This window comes from Aquarana catesbeiana, linkage group LG03 (assembly GCF_042186555.1).
Source record: "Aquarana catesbeiana isolate 2022-GZ linkage group LG03, ASM4218655v1, whole genome shotgun sequence".
Classification (NCBI taxonomy): domain Eukaryota; kingdom Metazoa; phylum Chordata; class Amphibia; order Anura; family Ranidae; genus Aquarana; species Aquarana catesbeiana.
The window spans coordinates 510,315,381-510,330,247 of record NC_133326.1 but is presented as its reverse complement, the minus strand read 5'-3'; the positions used below and the strand labels follow the sequence as shown (position 1 = coordinate 510,330,247).

Genomic DNA, 14,867 nt, shown 5'->3' with positions numbered 1-14,867 from the left:
ATATTATTTTTCTGGAAAAGCCTCTCATGTGTAGACACCTTAAAGCTCCAAGACTGCTGCTAGGTGCCGCCATCTTAGATGTAAAGTCATACTGTCATTCAAGTAACCCACTAAAACAGCCTTTCTCAAACCTTTTTGACATGTAGGGTCTCTTGAAGTAAGCCTTTTTCTCAGGGAACCCCTGCTAATAAAGGGATATTAGTGTGAACAGTAAGTTGTAGTTATAAAAATAAACACAAGTATAAGGAATGTGGCTCTATAAAAAAGTATATTTTCAGTAACAATTAAATGAAATTAATAATTATAACCAAGAAGGAAAAGTGACCCCTCCTTTACATTGATAGTGAAGTTCCCTCTTATACTGGTGGCCAGTGATTGGCCATTGTACACTGGCAATCAGTTTGAAAAATGCCCCTTAAAGGAGTTCACCTTTGGCATTATGTTACATGTTCCACGCGTTTTTAGGGTGGAACATGTAACATGTTCCCAGTGCTGTATCTGTCGTCCGATTTCCCCCACCCACCTGTGACAGCAGTACAGGGAGAAGTTCCCTGTACTAACTGTGACTTATTGAAATCAGCGCGGCCATGCGGAGCTCCGCCCAAATGTCATTTATTCACACGAGCGGCCGCATATTTGCATACCAGATTGTACATAAAGCTGTTCCAAGAGCCGTCACAGTTACCGGCAGCTAACGAAAAGCCCCCGATCGCTACTTGTAATTGGGAGCTTTCCGATCATGTGACTTCTGTGAATGCCAAGCACAGCGGTCACATGATCATAAGCACCGCCCCACCTCCTTGCATGTGAAACCCCTTAAAGGGCCGAGAGGTGCTGGCTCAAAGGGTTTAAGCTCAGTGTGCATGGACCAATGCAGTATTAACCACTTGCCTACTGGGCACTTTTACTCCCTTCCTGACCAGGCTGATTTTCAGCTTTCAGCGCTGTCACGCTTTGAATGACAATTGCGCGGTAATGCAATGCTGTATCCAAAAAAGTTTTTTTTATCATTTTTGTCACACAAATAGAGCTTTCTTTTGGTGGTATTTGATCACCTCTGGGTTTTTTTTATTATTTTGCTAAATACACTAAAACGAAAATTAAAAAGACAAAAACAAAACTTTTGCATAGTTTATTACAAAATTTTAGAAACAGGTAATTTTTCTCCTTTATTGATGTGTGATGATGAGGCTGCACTAATGGGCACTGATGAGGAGGCACTGGAGGGCTCTGATGAGGCTTCACTGATAGGCAGCACTGATAGGTGGCATTGATTGGCACTGGTAGGTGCCACTGATGGGCACTGGTAGGCGGCACTGATGGGCACTTAATGTTAGCACTGGTGGGCACACATTGGCAGCATGGATGGGCACTATTTGGACTGCACTGATAATCAGGACACTGATTATCAGTATACATGTCCCTTTTAGAGAAGCCAGTTATTGGCACTCTTCTCCTAATGCTGTCAGCATCAGGAAAGGACTGCTGATAACGGGCTTCTATTTACATTCATGATCAGCTGGGATTGGGCCCCAATGATTACGTGGTAAAGAGCCACTGATTAGCTCTTTACCTCAATTTGTGATCAGCAGTGTCCTCCGGGGAGCGGAGGGCGCGATCACGGGAGGCGGTAATAGGACGGCCTCCTATAACTCTCTGTCCTCACTGTAGTTGTCATTCGGCTATAGTGTGGTCGGCAAGTGGTTAAACTCAAAAGCAAATGTTTATTATATTGCAGCTTACCAATTCTTAGATGTGATGGCTGCATTCGTTTTGTTTTTAAGTTTTTTTTTTCCTTTCATTTTCCTCTGGTGATCCTGCAGTATGTTTGCTTTACAAAAGAACAAGCTGTCTTCCTGATGTATCAGTTTACAGAGATGAGACAAACCTTTCACCACTGACAGGGTGCTTGCAATGATCAACTTTTATTTATTCATGTAAAACCTTTATCCGAAAAGGAAAAAAAAAAAAATGACTGTAACCAGTGCCGGAACGAGGTCATCCAGCGCCCAGAGGAAAGATGGACAATTGCGTCCCTCCCAGGTGGAGGGGATGGGTGAGAAAAATGTATGTAATGTTTGTGGTGTGCGCCGAAATAGTACCAATAGTTGCGCGATACACTGAAACAAACTGAGGAGTTTAAAGGCTAAGCTCTAAAATCCAGCTCCCCTATGTACCATTAATGTATCTCGGTTGCAGAAAAATAAAATACTTTCTATGATTACCTCAGCCCTGTTTGCATTCCTTAGAAAGCTTCAGTCTGTCTGATATAAATTTGAGACATAAGAGCCAGTAAGACACAGGAAGCAGTTTACCAGCTGACCTCATTGACACACACCCTCCACCCATCAACTAGAATTGCACATCATCCCGGCATCCCTCCAAGCGTGAATTTGCCTTGTCAATGTAAGCTGCCCAACCTCCCTCTAGACGGGCCTGGGTCAGATGCTAAACCATGCTAAACTCTCAGGGCCACATGCGGCCTATGGGCCGCAGATTGGACGCCCTTGATGTAGTGCAAAGGCCTGCCTGATTGGATACAGAGTGAATGGATAAATAGGGTCCTCATATTCCATAGTTTTGGTAAATCTAAAGGAAATTATACAGAGATTGTACAATTAGATTGTATAGTGTATGACTACCTTTTATACATGTAAAATGAACTAGTTGTGCTTTCAATTTCAAATCACTGCAAAACGTGGGACGTGTTTGTGATGCCATTACTTCTAAATGACACCCCAATCGTGCGGTAAATCGCACTGCATTCGCAACCTAAAAAGGAACTTACAGCACTGCATTACTTTAACTGACAATTGCGCGGTCTTGCAACGCTGCACCCAAATACATTTTTGTCATTTTTTTTTCCCCACAAATAGAGCTTTTTTTTGGTGGTATTTAATCACGGCTACGGTTTTTGATTTTTGCACTATAAACAAAAAAAAAAAAAGACAATTTTGGAAAAAAAAACAAAATTTTATATTTTCTGCTATAAAACATATCCAAATTAATAATAATAATTTAGGCCAATATGTATTCTGCTACATGTTTTTGGTAAACAAAGTCCCAATAAGTTTATATTGATTGGTTTACGCAAACATTATAGCGTTTGCAAACTATGGGATATTTATTGGAATTTTCATTTATTTATTTTTATACTAGTAATGGCGATGATCATCACTTATAGCGGTACTGCAATATTGCGTTAGGCAAGCAGGAACCAGTGACACTAATACAGTGATCTGTGCTAAGAATATGCACTGTCCCTTTAGTAATGACACTGTCTGGGAAGGGGTTAAACATCTAGGGCGATCAAAGTGTTAACTGTGTGCCTAGCCATTTTTTGTGTTTCCTATGTGTGCTGCTATTACTTAGGGAGAGACATGGATTCTAGTCCCTGCTATGCAGGAACACAGAATCTATCCCACCCCCCACCGCCCCCGTGAGAATGAACCTCTGCCTTGTTTACATAGGCAGAGCTCCATTCTGAGTCTCTGCCTGACGATCGGCAGGTGCTGGTGGACATCAAATGCCTGGCACCCACAGGTTGACTTCTGCTGTAAATAACCACAGCAAAAGCAACACACGTACGCCCCCTGCAGGTGGTGGTGCAGGATCACATATATATACGTGATCCTGTGCACAGCTGCTGCCTTGTAGCAGTAAAACTGCTATAGGGTGATCAGCAAGTGGGTAACATACAATGTACCACCCAAGCCTTGAGATCATTTATCATTTGCTTGGATGGATAGTGCACACATCTAATTTACATCTGATAACGAAGACCTGGCATCACAATAAGATTTTTCAACAAGTAAAAAGGTAAGCAGCAATTTTAAAATGATTTTTTTTTTTTTTTTACGTTATGCACTGTGAATGGGGACATGTAACAGATATAGAGTATTTGTTATCCCAATTTGGCTGCAAAAAGGGAAATATACTTTAAGGCCTGTAATATGCATGCATACTGTAGGAGTGATTACTTGTTACAAGAATTCAGCAATATACTTTACATTGCCTAAAGGAAAGCAAATGTCTGTTTATTTTAGTCACCACCGATAACCTGCATTACGATGACAACACCGGGCGCATCCTCGTTGACTGCAATGACATCCATTGGAAGAGCCCCAACCTTAAAGCGCATAGGGAATGGCAGAGGTATTTTACATAGATAAGCTCCTTGGTGCCAATGTGAGGTTAATTAGCTGTCTTTTACTAGAAAAACTCAAATTCTCTCTGTATTATTAGACCTTGACATTTCACTGCCGGCAGTGTAGCCCCCTCCTATTCTGTGGTCTGTGAGAGTTGCCTAGCGACAGATGCCTCAAATATCACTGCAGTGTATACTTTAATCCTCAATCCTTCAAGATTTTAAACCAAAACGATTATTAGGTGCAAGTAGCCGAATGATGTAAAAGGTCCCTTCCTTCGCTGCTGGAGAAAAGAAAAAAAAAAAGACTGTTTTTTTCTTTCTAGTGCACCATTTTGGGCTAAAGCAGACAATGGGGATGACTTTTGCAAAGATATGCTTAGTGTGCTCTAATAATTATGATCTATGTATGATAATGTGACAGTATACCGTGTGGTACAATATTTAGCAACATTTTACATTTAAAGTGATCCATTTACAGTAGAATAATATTGTGGGAGCTGCCACTATTTTATTATTTCAAGCTCATTCATAGCTTTAACTGTACATTAAGGTAATCCCGGTAAGTTGCTCATGCCAGGAAGATATTAATAAGCCACCTGCTCTTCAGACCAATTTTTTGACTTTGCTCACAATCATGTAAAATCAGCATTTTTCTGCTAGAACCCCCAAACATTATATCGTTTATGAAAGCAGATGCCCTGGAGAATAAAATGGTGGTTGTTGCAATATTTTATGCTGTGCTATTTTTGCAACCGTTTATCAAACACAAATTTTCTGTAAAAAATACACTGAAATGCATCTTAGTGCACAGAAACATAATATAATACCCATTTTTTTTAAATACAGGTGGTCCCTGGGTTACAAACATCCAACTTACAAACAACTCCTACTTACAAACGGGGGGAGACAACAGGAAGTGAGAAGAAATCTATCCTTAGGAAGGGAAATTCACTCCTGTAAGAGTTATTATGGGAAAAAAGGTGTCTCTACTGGAACTGCATCACCAATCCTTGTTTCCCCAACAACCCAAAATTTTAAAAATCCAATTGTCATTGGGACAGAAAGTGAGGTGAAATCTTCTGAATAGGGGCACAGACAGAAAAACAAATGTTACAGGGGTGTTAACCCTTCCCTATGCTATCCAAAATTATTCTTTTGGCTGGAGTTACACTTAAAAAATGTACCTGTTCCGATTTACATACAAATTCAGCTTAAGAACAAACCTACAGACCCTATCTTGTTTGTAACCTGGGGACTGCCTGTATAAGGCCGGGTTCACACTAGTACGACATGACAGTCGTACGACTGTGGATCCGACTTTGCCCTGCGATTTCATGTCTTCAATGATATTCAATGGGCTGAAGTAGGACCAAAGTAGTGCAGGAACCTTTTTCAAAGTCGGACCAACTTGTGTCGGACCAGTTAAAATGGCTCTCATAGGGAACCATTGATTTATACACGTCATGCGACATGTGCTCCTAAAGTCGGAGCGTATGTCGTACCAGTGTGAACCCAGCCTAAAAGATGATGTTGTGCCGAGTAAATAGATGCTAAACATTAAGATTCAAAATTTTGTGAAATGGTAACAAACTACAGTATTTTGTCCATAGGCGATGATTTAAAAGCCTTTACAGGTTACCAGTTTAGAGTTAAAGATGAGCTGTGGTACTAGAATTATTGCTCTCACTCTGACGTTTGCGGTGATCCCTCACATGTGTGGTGTAATCACTTTTTACACACTCGCACAGACCTACATGCACGTTTGCATTTGTGTGTGAGCATGGGGGGGACGGGAAAGCTTTGAATTTTTAAAAAATTGTATTTTATTATTTTTTTTTTACACTTTATTCAATTTTTTTAAATGTTATTGCTATCACAAGGGAAAAACAACACCCCTTGTGATAACTTGAGCTGTGACAGGTACTCTTTATTGAGAGATCAAGGGTTTATAAGACTCTTAATCCCTCCTCTGCCCTCCAAGGAAGCTGAACAAATTAGTTGATTGGCTGCCTCCAAACCAGTAACGACCAGGTAAACCATACCTCCCAATTGTCCTGATTTGGAGGACTGTCCCTGATTTGGAACAAAGTCCCTCTGTCCCTCTTTCACTCTCATTTGTCCCTCATTTTGGTCTGATCCATATAGCTGTATATATAATGCACTACTTATCTATCAAAAAAATGTTTCCCAGTGTTAAACCTTTCATCCAATATCTAAATTGCTGCATTTGTAAATTCCCAAAGCCAATATAAAGAAATAGAATAGAATATAATAAAATAGAACCGCTTACGGTTGGGACAGAAGAGCCCTTGAAAGGTGGGGGGCGGCAGCAGGAGGGAGGGCCCCCTTCTGAACCCTGTAAAAGTGACCGAGTGGCTGTAGAGCTGTTTAGGTCACTTTCACAGTTAAGCCGATTTCTGGCTGAAAATTTTGATATGAGGATCCATGATCCTGGTATAAACACTTCTCGTCCAGGATGTATGTATACATGCGCTAGATGGGAAGTGCTTAAATTCTTGTTAGTTTCAGCTGCCAAAGTCTTCAGAGACTGCTCTGAGTTCCAGCAGCCACTGCACAGTTCAACTGAGGCCCTGAATAATCGATCTACAACTACGGGTGGTGACAAATCATATGATTAACATGACTAATGAATAATGGGGATCAAAAAGTTTGTATCCAGCAACAAACTTTCCCGCTGCCTTGTTACATTTTAGGAGCTTCTCTTTGCTCACAGCAGCATAGTTGCCAACATTGGGAAAAAAAAATTAGGGACACTTTTTTTGGCTGTAGGCGGAGTCAGCCTATAATTAGGGGGCAGGGCATGCGTTAGTAGGCGTGGCATATAAAAAAGGAAAAATGCGGCGCGTGCCGCGCAAAAAAATGGGCGTGGTTTACGTGAAATAGTGGGCGTGGCTTACATGGGCGTGGCTAAATGGGGTGTGGTTAGAGTCTGAGGTGAATGAGGGATGCAGAGGGAAAGGGGGGTAGAGGGATGGAGGGAAAGCAGACCCAGACCCTACACCATAATAGCAATGTGTATTCCAGAGTTTAACAATCAGCAGATAAAGATACTCCAAACACCTGGTGTTAGCGCTTCAATCATCCCGGCACCATGGTTGTTATGGTGTCAGGATGATTGAAGCGCATTATTACTATTATTACATTGTAATATAAATAATGAAATCATTCAACTCACCATAATGCAGAATCAGTGGGACCCCTGAGCGTGTCACCTGCCACGTCGCCTGCCACCAGATGCCATCAGGTTTCCCCAGCAGAGTCTGTCCTTACATAAGGTGCCCCCAGCAGAGGGGGGAGAAGGGGGTGCAGGTATGTTGGTGACACAGGGGGGAGGGGGGAATCAGGTATGGTGGTGACACGGGGGGGGAGAGGGGGGTGCAGGTATGTTGGTGACACAGGGGGGAGGGGGGGAATCAGGTATGGTGGTGACACAGGGGGGAGGGGGAATCAGGTATGGTGGTGACACAGGGGGGAGGGGGGAATCAGGTATGTTGGTGACACAGGGGGAGAGGGGGGTGCAGGTATGGTGGTGACACAGGGGGGGAGAGGGGGGTGCAGGTATGTTGGTGACACAGGGGGGAGGGGGGAATCAGGTATGGTGGTGACACGGGGGGGAGAGGGGGGTGCAGGTATGTTGGTGACACAGGGGGGAGGGGGGGAATCAGGTATGGTGGTGACACAGGGGGGAGGGGGGAATCAGGTATGGTGGTGACACAGGGGGGAGGGGGGAATCAGGTATGTTGGTGACACAGGGGGAGAGGGGGGTGCAGGTATGGTGGTGACACAGGGGGGGAGAGGGGGGTGCAGGTATGTTGGTGACACAGGGGGGAGGGGGGAATCAGGTATGGTGGTGACACAGGGGGGAGAGGGGGGTGCAGGTATGTTGGTGACACAGGGGGGAGGGGGGAATCAGGTATGGTGGTGACACAGGGGGGAGAGGGGGGTGCAGGTATGTTGGTGACACAGGGGGGAGGGGGGGAATCAGGTATGGTGGTGACACAGGGGGGAGAGGGGGGTGCAGGTATGGTGGTGACACAGGGGGGGAGAGGGGGGTGCAGGTATGTTGGTGACACAGGGGGGAGGGGGGAATCGGGTATGGTGGTGACACAGGGGGGAGAGGGGGGTGCAGGTATGTTGGTGACACAGGGGGGGGAGAGGGGGGTGCAGGTATGTTGGTGACACAGGGGGGAGGGGGGAATCAGGTATGGTGGTGACACAGGGGGGAGAGGGGGGTGCAGGTATGTTGGTGACACAGGGGGGAGGGGGGAATCAGGTATGGTGGTGACACAGGGGGGAGAGGGGGGTGCAGGTATGTTGGTGACACAGGGGGGAGGGGGGAATCAGGTATGGTGGTGACACAGGGGGGAGAGGGGGGTGCAGGTATGTTGATGACACAGGGGGGAGGGGGGAATCAGGTATGGTGGTAACACAGGGGGGAGGGGGGGGTGCAGGTATGTTGGTGACACAGGGGGGAGGGGGAATCAGGTATGGTGGTGACACAGGGGGGGAGAGGGGGGTGCAGGTATGTTGGTGACACAGGGGGGAGGGGGAATCAGGTATGGTGGTGACACGGGGGGGGAGAGGGGGGTGCAGGTATGTTGGTGACACAGGGGGGAGGGGGAATCAGGTATGGTGGTGACACGGGGGGGAGAGGGGGGTGCAGGTATGGTGGTGACATGGTGTGCAAGAGGGGAGCCAGGACCATCAATGTCCCCAGCCAGCGGAGCCCCAGTCCATCCATGCTGGACCTCAGCCTTTGAGAAGTGTACTGCAGGGAAAGCTCCAAGCCTCCCATACACTGAGTACACCCCCTCCCCCTATCTCTCCTCTCCCCCACTACACTGACAGGCCACTACTCACAGTGTCAGACAACTCCTGAACAGCCAGATGAAAGCCTCCCTTCTTCCCTCCCGTCACTCCCACTATTCCCTGAGCTCCGTTGGACACAGGGGGGGGGGGGGGGGGAGGGTGATGGCAGTGGAGGCTGATCACGTCTTCCTTGTGTGCAGTGTAGAGCGGGGAGGGGTTGCCAATCCCTCCAACCAATAGGCTTCAGTGTACAATAGAATTTTCTATTTGTACACTGAAGAGAGAAGCGGATTGGCTGCCCCTCTCCCCTGCACTGAACACAAGGGGAACATTGTGACTGACTCGTGGAGGCAACGGCGGCCATTTTTGTGGAGCCGTTGCCGTTTTTTACAAAAACACTCACGATTTTCTCGGGACAAACCCCAAAAATTCGGGAAAACACCCGGGACAAAATTAAATCGGGACAAGGGTCCCAAAATCGGGATTGTCCCGGGAAAATCGGGACTGTTGGCAACTATGCAGCAGCTTCAGCTTTGAGGGCAAAAGGAGGACTCTGTGACAGGCAATGAACAGTGTAGAATTTATTTTTATTTTTTTACCAATCAAGCATACATTACAGCTATTAAACTCAGTGGCGGTGCGTCCATAAGGGCGCATGGGCGCCGCCCCTTCTCTCCTGCCACCCCCTCTTGCACCAATAGATAGATTCATGCATTGCATGAATCTATCTATGGCTGCCGCTGCCACTCAATATTCAGGCGCCCGGCCACTTTTTGGGCGCCGGGCCCCTGAATTACAGCAGCGGGGGGTGTTTTTGAAGCACCTGATTAGAGCCATAGGCTCTAATAGGCGTCAAAAAAGGTGACCTGCGAGCGCCATGGTGGGCGCTCGCAGGTCAATCAGCTGCGTTTGAAAAGCGAATGAATATTCACTTTCCTAAAACTGAACTGCCTCCCCGCCAATCAGATGCTCGGATCTGTTACCCCTGATTACCCCTGAAACGACAGGCGCTGTGATTGAACGCCTATCAGGCATCCAATCACAGCAGAGGACTGGAAGAGAGGACGGGAGAAGACATCAAGGAGCATCGAGGAGCTGTCCCACTGAGACAGGGTAAGTGCAGACGGCGGGCGGGGGGCACAGTGTCAGCATTTGATGGGGCACAGTGTCAGCATTTGATGGGGCACAGTGGCACATTTGGTGGCACAGTGGGAGTATTTGATATGGCACAGTGGGAGTATTTGATATGGCACAGTGGGAGTATTTGATATGGCACAGTGGGAGCATTTGATATGGCACAGTGGCAGCATTTGATAGCACAGTGGGAGCATTTGATGGGCAAAGTGGCTGCATTTGATGGCACAGTGGAAGCAATTGATGGGCACAGTAGCTGCGTTTGATGGCACAGTGGCTGTGTTTGTTGGAACAGTGGTGGCAATTGATGGGCATAGTGGCTGTGTTTGATGGTACAGTGGCTGTGTTTGATGGCACAGTGGCTGTGTTTGATGGCACAGTGGCTGTGTTTGATGGTACAGTGGCGGCAATTGATGGGCACAGTGGCTGCAATTGATGGGCACAGTGGCTGCAATTGATGGTACAGTGAGGCTGCAAATGATGGTACAGTGAGGCTGCAATCGATGGGGTTATTATTTCAGAATTTTTCAGTTTGTTTGCCCCCCCCCCCCCCCAAAAAAAATTTTGAGCACCAGCCGCCACTGATTAAACTTAAAGTGACACTAAAGTCTGGTTTAAAAAATCAATCTTTTTCAAGCATGTCTTAATTTAAAAAAATACCTTCTATTGCCTGCAAATCTCCATATTCTTTTTTTGTGGTCCACCTTCCTGTTAGAGGGTGGCTACATTTGTTCTCCATGGTCCCACTGCATGTAGGACTGTAACCACCCTCTTTTGCTCACTCTTAAGATGAACTAGGGACTGTGGGATATAAAGAGTGCATGGAGCAGTGCACATGACCATAACGAACATGCACTACACCCCTTTTTCTTCTGTGTGATCCAACTTCTTCTTGAAGGGTGTCTACATTCGTTATCCATTATCCCACTGTATGTAGGAGCATAGTCACCCTCTCTTGCTAGCTCCTGAGATGAACTAGGGACTGTGGACTATGTGATGTGTAGTGTGCATACAACAGTGTACGCGGCGCAACTAGCATGCACTGCTCGTTTTAAACAAAAGGAAGTAAGGAGGAAAAAGAGAAGTTTGGGAGCTCACATAGACTATTACCAGGGGGCACAAAAACACAGAAATTAAATTAAATCTTCTGTCCTCTGATCCCCCCCCCATCATTGTATTCCTCTGATGCTACAGGGGTTAGATGCAGCACCAGTCTATGCCTACACTGTCCGCCCATCTAGTCTATTCATAGGAGCTGCACTACAGCTTCCATGAAAGACACGTGATCTATGGATTGACAATGGGCAAATAATGAAAGGTCTGCTTCCTCCAGTGTTGGAATTACCAGGGCCGCAAAGGTCACACTTGCTACTGGGCCCTGGCGTTCCGTCACTGTCAAGGGGGTCCCAGCAGGGTTCCTGGCTGTGGGACTCTGAGCTGAGAGCATCTCTTTCATACAGCGCAGAGCCTGTACTGACAATTGCCTCTCCCTTCTCCCTCACATGGGAAGTGTGAAGCAAAGTAGCTGAATTTGATCATTCAGCTGCTGGACTTTACACTTCCCGTGGTGCACACAGGAGGAGAGGGGCGGAAGGAGAAGAAGCAGATCATCTCTCTCCTCTCCCATCAATGCGAGGGAGAGGGAACTCTCAGTGCAGGCTCGGGGCTGTATATGAGAGATGCTCTCAGCTCAGAGTCCTGCTGAGGAGGCACTGATAGGCAGCACTGATAGGCTGCCCTGATAGGTGGCATTAATGAGCGGTGATAGGCAGCAATGATGAGCACTGATAGGTGGCACTGATAGGAGGCACTGATGGGAACTAACATATGGCATTGATAAGCATTGAAAGGTGGCATTGATATGCAGCGCTGATAGACGGCATTGATGAGCACTGATAGGTGGTGCTGATAGGCGGCACCGATAGGCTGCACTGATGGCCACTGATGATCAGTACCTGATTATCAGTGTAAACAATGTACTGACAGTCTTGCCAGTTAATCAATCTCTTTTCCTCACACAGACACAGGGTGGGAAGAAATGACTGCTGATAACCAGCAAGTCTGTTTACATATGATCAGCTGATCACATGGTAAAGGGCAACTGTGATTGACCCCTTACCGTTATCTGTGATCAGCTGTGTCCGCCCCAGAGGACACACGGGAGGCAGGGTTCTGGGAGGATGTCCATGGATGCCCTCCCAGAACTGAAAGCCCGGGGGGCTCGGATGGAAGGGGGTCAGGCAGGGGGGGCTTCATTGTTTCTTGCACCGGGGCCTTAAGGTTCTAGTTATGCCTCTGGCCTCCTCCATTCATAGATTGCTTTTCATTGATAGAAGACTATAGTACAGCTGCTATGGATGGGGGTGGGAGCGGAAAGGGTGGGTATAGTCGGCACTTATGTTGAGTGCATATGGCCTAATAGGGCCCCTGTGTCACTGGAAGATTATGGCAGTAGAGGTAGAGAGAGTATTAAAGAATAGAAAATTTCAACTAATTCTGAAGCCATCAGCACAAGTGACACATCACATTGGTTGTAAGTAATGTCCCTTGTGCTTATTTTCTTTTAAAACTTTTTTTGACTAGACTTAGGCTTGAAAGCACAATAAAGGAAATTGCCTAATTTCTTGAAAACTAAAATATGCACATGCATATGGACCCTATAGTGCTGACATATGTGTCCAAATCTACACAGATTGGGTGTCTTTGTACTCAAAAGAAATAGGAGGAAATCATTTAGTGAATATATTTGAATTATGGTAATTATCCAAAAAAAAGTTATGCAGAAAACATAGTAAAACTTATTTTTATTGCATTTTTGTAAAATCTTCTGTTTAATTGAAAAAATATTTTCAGGGTATTTTTAAAAACAAGTTAATAGTGAAAGCCCTATGTGTGCCTAAAATGGTGTGAAAATCATTTGAGTATGCAAGTGGTTTAGGGTTGAGGAAAATTGAAATTCAAGCTTAAAAAATGACAATGTTTATGATACACAGTGATTTAGCAAATAGAGTGTCATTCTGTTAGGCTAGGTTTAGATGAGCGTTTAAAACTGATGCTCCTCTGAAAAGCCATCTGCGTTTGGATACCTTTTTAGAGATGACTGACAGGTGGTGAAGAGGCGATGTGATACCTCTTCCACCATTTGTTGTAACTCCTTGAATGGGTAGCATTCAACAGGCTTGCTGCCCGCCGATCACATCTTGATAGATCATTTTTGCCGCGGCTACAAATCAAAACACTAGGACTGTGACATGTGCCATTGCAACCTAACGGGGGTGGCTATAAACCCTAGTCTAAATGAGGCTTAAGGGTTTATATCTACTTTAATGTTATGCAAAAGCAGCTTTTCATTTTAATCTGCAGTTGCTATGATTTTTTAAAACTGCTATGAAATTCAAATGTCAGTTCATTGAAAACACAGCATTCTGGAGGCATTTGGTAAACTATTGGTGTACAAACTCCCCTTCATCTTCTGTGTCTTTCTGAAGTCTCCACAGGAGTTGAAGTCAAATTACAGATATCAGCTGTAATAATGATTTCTTTTTCGGTGAAATATTTTCAAAATCTCAAGACTGAAGGGATGCCAGGGCTTTTTCATTTATTATTGTGACAATGAGAAAACTAAGATGGTGATAACCGAGGCAGATTCTCCCATTTGGGCTGGCCATACACTGTGCGAATTGCGGCAGCAGTGCCAGGACAAGGTCATTTGGTGCCCAGGGTGGAGATGGCAAACTGCGCCCCCCCGTGACCTGCTGCCAGATGCAATGTGTCACTTGCCAACGTCACCTGCTGCCAGATGCCACGTATCACTTGCCACTGTCACCTGCTGCCAGATGCCACCTGTCACTTGCCATCTATAGCCTGGCTCCCTCCCCTTCAGTTGGGCATGCTGGGGGCCGCAGTTTCCCTCTTAAGATTGCAATGGACCAGTCCTTGGGACTACATGTCCCATGATCCTCCTTTGTGCTCATTTTTTTATTATTTATTTTTTCCTGTCCAATAAGAAGGAAAGGGCGCCGCTCCCGAGTACAGCCGCATGAGAAGGGGGGAAAGAAGATCACGCAGCTGCTCTCTTCACACAGAGACACAGCTGCTCTCCCCGCTGCGAGAGCACGTGGGAGGGTGATCCGCAGCAACTGGGCTTCGGCACTTCACCTACGCCCCCCTCCTTCCAGCTAATTGTACCGCCCAGGGCATCCGCCCCTTCTTCTCCTTCTTGTACCAGCCCTGACAGCCAGTTCCTATCAGAGTACAATAGCCTGGCAGGGGGATCTGTCCATCCTCACTTTTAGATTAAAAAAACAAACAAAAAAAACTGTCAATGTATGGCCAGCTTTAGTCAGTAGGAGTAAGGGAACAATAAAGCCTACATTTCGTCACAATGGGAGTAGGTAAGAATCTAAAATTGGCTAAAACATTTGCAATATATATACTTTTTCAGCAAAACTAGAGTTTTATCTTAAAGATGCATGCTTGGCACCTGTCATTATCAAGAAGGGGATGCAGGGGACGCTTGGAGGGGGTACAAGACTTTCTATAGTTCAGCTAATGTGAAGCCACCTCTCCTTCATCTTATTTGCTGGTTTATCAACTTGAAAGTAGCTCTGCATATAAACCATCCTGCCTCCAATAGTGTATTTGTTTTACTAAATCCCTCCTACCGGGCCATTGTCTTCTCCCAGCGGGGGGCAAGGGAGGGAAGCTGTCCCTGCTAGCAAGCACTAGCGATAAATGCAAGAGAATCCGGCAG

The 14,867-nt window shown here is 45.8% G+C and overlaps 1 long non-coding RNA gene across 2 annotated transcripts in view; it reads left to right on the top strand.

Moving 5' to 3' along the window:
• LOC141132571 (uncharacterized) overlaps nucleotides 1–14,867 on the top strand; it is a 130,579-nt gene that overhangs the window by 76,157 nt on the left and 39,555 nt on the right. For both annotated transcript variants that reach the window (XR_012242927.1, XR_012242928.1), the window contains one exon: nucleotides 4,047–4,155. This is a non-coding gene — a long non-coding RNA (uncharacterized lncRNA). The remainder of the gene's footprint in view (nucleotides 1–4,046; nucleotides 4,156–14,867) is intronic.